The following is a 4,876-nucleotide window of genomic DNA, read 5'->3' as shown; positions in this document are numbered from 1 at the left end:
GTGGGATCCTCCCGGACCGGAGCACGAACCCGCGTCCCCTGCATCGGCAGGCGGACTCTCAACCACTGCCCCACCAGGGAAGCCCTAAGCACCAGCCTTTAATCAAACATCCTTTTTACTTAGAAAGCTGTTCCGAAAATCCCAAATTCAGTTTATTCTTTTCATCTTCTTTTCCCTAAAGCAGAATTCTAACATTGCTAGTTTTCTGTGGCATCACCTTTTGAGTATCTCTGAAATCTTTCTCCAACTTTCCACCTTACTAGCATCTCTCTTTCCTACCCTCTAGACTTGTCTTACCACCTTCCTCCAGCTACCCTCCATGTTCCTAGCTCAGTTCTTTCTAGAATGCAAGTCAGACCCCATCACATCCTGCCCATAATCCTTGTAGGAATGCTCCATTGCCTGTAAGGTAAATCCAAATGCCTTAGCAGATGATAAGAGACAAGAAGGAAAATCTGTCTTATAATCTTCATGGCAAACTTTATCCACAGTAACATCAGTGTATAACGAGTATGATAACAATTATAAAATGGATGTCCAGAAACTAGAATAATTCATATGCCAAATGTCTTCTTTAATATCCTGAAAGAGATGCACTGGTATTAGGAAATGGTTTGACTGATGGCAAATTATGTGCAAAAAGGATGTTTGATATTGTAGTCTTATGGAGAAACAATGTGGTGTGACAAAAAGAACACAGGGAGGTGGGGGTATAGTTTTATGCCCTCAGCTTACAGCTGGACGTTTTTCTCTTTCACACTGTACCACCTGCAGCCCCTACCCTGAACCACTTCTGCGGAATCTGTATCCAAAATGACCCCCTCCCACACTGCAAAAACTGGTATTAAGCTGCACTACCTTAAGTACTAGGGATATGGGGATGGCCAAAACACAGTTTTTGTTCTCAAAGAATTTGCAGTCTTACCAGAGACAAGAGCAAGAAACGTAGCCTTCATTGCAAGCCTCCCAGACGCTTGGCCTTTTCTTCTTTTACCACATCAATCCTCTAAGAATTCTATGAATTACTTAAGAAATCATGAGAATACTGAGTCTCAAAGATATATATATATATATATATATATATATATATATCCCCTAATCCAAGAGGCTGTGCTCTTCCTACTGTAATATTGTCCAGAGACATCTCTCCCAGAGTTAACTTTCTGCACAATAAATGTCATCTCACTGTCCCAGCTCCAAGCCTCCCTATGACTCACTGGTCACAGCACCCTTTCCCCCAGAGTCCCAGGGTGGACCTCACCATCAGTCTTTGCTACCCCTAAGCTCCTCTCTCTCCTCCCTCCCAGCTTCTACATAATTTACTGCTTCTCAGTTCCTGACGTCCATTACCTTTCCCCTTGGAATATATTCTAATTTTTAGACTCCTATCCTATTTCAAATTCACCAGGCCTCCTTCCTTTTCCTGAAAAGGCCTCCAAGAGCTGCTGGCACAATACCCCTGCAAGCCCCTCCTCCCCACTGGGATTCCACCACCCACTGTGCAAAGCAGAGAAGTAGCTGGGACCCAGCCAACAGGCAGAGCAAAGAGACCAGCTTTCTGCAAAGCTTCGGGCCCTGCCAGATTCCAGAAGGAAAGAGCAGTACTGTGTTCAATTCTGAGAGTCATGAGAAGCAAGAGATTCCTGGTGCAGAGGCCCAAGGCTAGGCCCGAAGCCCTGTGCTGGGGTGAGACAGGCAGGAAGAGAAATGTGGGCCTTACCTGCTTCATAAATAGTCTTTGAAGGAGGGTGGCATTTGTACACCTGTGTAGTCTCAAGGTGGATAATCAGGGCCAGCGGAACTGTGGGAGACTCAAGTACAGGGTAGGTTCTTGCTTGTCCTGGGGCCTGGGAGAGAACTGTCACTGAGAGTGAGGATATGGAGAGAGAGAGAGAGACAGAGAGAGGGAGAAGGAGGCAGAGAGGGTACATCCCAGGGCCCCAGGAGAGAGACAGCAACTTTCAGGTCATTAGATCACCAGCCAACAATGAGAATCCCTGTCACCCTATGGTGGGCTATTACAACAACTTAACTCCCACAAGAAAAGAGATCCTAGAATCACTTAACACCAAATGGGACTCAACAACCAGAAAAAGGAAGTGTAAACTGAGTACCCACCACTGGCAGAGGACCTTTGAGGAAATGATCTCCTGGGAAAGAGAGAAGATGTCTTACACAAACAAACCCTAGCCGTAAGAGCCAAAGGCAGGTTGAATCATGGAATTAAAGAGCTTCTTTTTCCTAAAATAACATAACTTTCACATTTAAAAATCTGCAGGGAAGGAAGCCTTGAGGGAGATCAGTGCTGTGGGAAAAACTGGAGGTTTGGAAGATCAAGTAGAAGAAAAGCTCCAAACACAGAGAAATCATAGAAAAAGTTACATAGAAAAAGATGTAACTCATAAGGAAAAATATAAAGAACTTGGAGAACAAATTCAAGGACCTAAGGGGCAAATTCAGAGAGAGGAATAAAAACAGATGAAAGCAGGGGCAATCACTTAAAGAAAAAAAAAAAAAAAGGTTGATGGTAAAAAAAAAAAAAAAGGCTCAAACTTACAAAGACTCATTGAGGGCCTGAGAAAACTAAAAAAAAAAAGTGTTAGTTAAAGTCTTAAATTCCAAGCTCAAAAAGAAAGTATGCAAGGTTTCACCAATCATAAGAAATTACTTAACAGCCAAAACAAGAAAAACACTACTTCTGGCAAATATTTCAACCACAAACCTAGAAGCTAGATGATGGTGGATTAATAATTAAAGAAAATGAGAGAGCAAAGACCATAATCCAATAAGTCTGTTCCAAACAAAAACTACATTTCCCTGTTAATGAGAAAGAAAGACATTTTGTGGCTAGCCCAAGATCCAGCAGCTGTGTCACTCATATGGCTGATCTGGAGGAAATACTGAAGCAATGAATCATTAAAGAGACTGCAAGGAGGGGAAGTTGGAAAGAAGAGGAACTTTGGTCGGCCATGACTCTTGCAGTGGACAGAAGGAATTGGTTGGACAAGAATCAAGAGGACGGTTTGAAGCTTTCCAGTCACCATCTTCTGGAACTCTTCTCAACATCAATGTCCAGGAAACCGCTACAAATATGTCAAGGTTGATCCTCAAGTTCTAAACTGCTGCTTTCCCAGTCCTGCAGATAAGTTCAACATATTCAGCATGGGAAACAAAACAAAACAAAGAACATCTAAAAATCTAGCCTCAGACTTCTTGTTTCTTTTCATCTTCTGCCACAGGGTCCATAGTGTCCATATTCTAGCCTTGTCAGATTCCATGCCATGTCTTTGCCATCCAGGAATTCTTTCCTACAGACCTTGCTCATCTGCAATGCCCTTGTCTTCTTTTATTGTCAGGTGTGGTTGATCCCTTGACACTGCTTATCCTGGCCACCACCTCTAGCTGCAAGCATTCACCCTCCCTGTGCCAGCCCCAGCTCAGTGCAGCCCAGTCCAGCTGTGAGACAGATGTATACCAACTGGCCCTGCCTCTCCATTCTGGGAAGGACACTTGGTCTTTGATAGACAAAGAGGTTTATGGGCTTCCTCCTTGTCCCTCAAATCACCTTCAATTGTAAATCCTCTCTCTGTCCCATACCCCTTTTCCTGACTCCTTTCCAAATGCCAAGAAATTTATACGAAAATATGGGAAACAGAAAGAATCGTTTATAAAAAGAAAAACAAAGCAAATAAAACAAACAAAAAACAGAATTGAGCATTGTCCTAATTCAAGAAAGAATGTATACAACCTTTCTTACCAATGGGTTAAAAAAAATTGGCTTTTCTTGTTTATTTTTAATTTTTTAAAGGATAAACTGTATTAATACAGGCAGCAAAACAAAGTAAAATAAATAAACAAAAAATAGTACATCCATATACCCAGCTCTTTCTTAATTGTTTTTTCTCCTGATACCCCACCCTCCTTATTAAAACCGCTAGCCTCTAAAATCATTAACTTTGTAGCTCAGGGTTGCTTCTTTCATGGGTTACTTCTGCATTTTGCAATTGATATGTGGGAGGGGTGGTGGGAAGGAATGAAGCCCAAGGTTGAAGACTATTTTTTCTTTGTTTTTTGTATGCAACCTAGTAAGAATGTAGTTGTGCAAACATAGTAAGTGAATAATCTTTCTCCGTCTATTTTTTTCTGAATTGGGCCAGATTTCACACACTTTTTTTTTTTTTTGAAAGTGGAGATATGGGTAGATATTTCTCCATAGCAATACAGAGGTCCTCTTTGAAGAAGGAACTGTTATTTATTAGATGTTAAATTGCAGAAATGCTTTAGAAATAAAACTGCCCTCCAACTTTAAAGGTGAAAAACCCTCTGAGGGAAAGGAAGATGCCCATACTTACAACCCAACTGTGGTCTAACACTGAATCTTGATACAATGCCTTTACTTTTATCAAAGAAGAATGAAGAGAGAAAAAATATTCTGCACTGTGCCCAGAAATCTGGTAATTTCTTGGTGTGTAACAAACTATCCCCAAACTTGGTGACTTAAAAAAACAACCATTTTATATATCATGACTTTGTGGGTTAGGAAATCAGGTAGCGCTCAGGTGGCCTGGGGCACTGACTTCAGCTGGTAGCTGGGGTCTAGAGTCAACAACAGCTCTGCTCTCTGCCTTGCCATTGGCACTGACATCTGGAAGTGTGGATTCAGATGGGCTCCTCTACCTGTACATGTGGTCTCCTTCATGTCTTTCTAACAAGATAGTCAGACATTTCGCCTGGTGGCTGAGGGCTCTAAGGAACCAAGTGGAAAAACACCAATCCTTTTAGGAGGTCTGTCATCTTTTCTACCATTGGCAATTGGTCAAAGACATTTGATGCTCCTGGGAGAAGCATCAAATAATCTGGGGCCATCTTTTTTATT

The sequence above is a fragment of the Physeter macrocephalus genome, chromosome 8 (assembly GCF_002837175.3).
Source record: "Physeter macrocephalus isolate SW-GA chromosome 8, ASM283717v5, whole genome shotgun sequence".
Taxonomy (NCBI): domain Eukaryota; kingdom Metazoa; phylum Chordata; class Mammalia; order Artiodactyla; family Physeteridae; genus Physeter; species Physeter macrocephalus.
Note: the sequence above shows the minus strand (reverse complement) of the source record.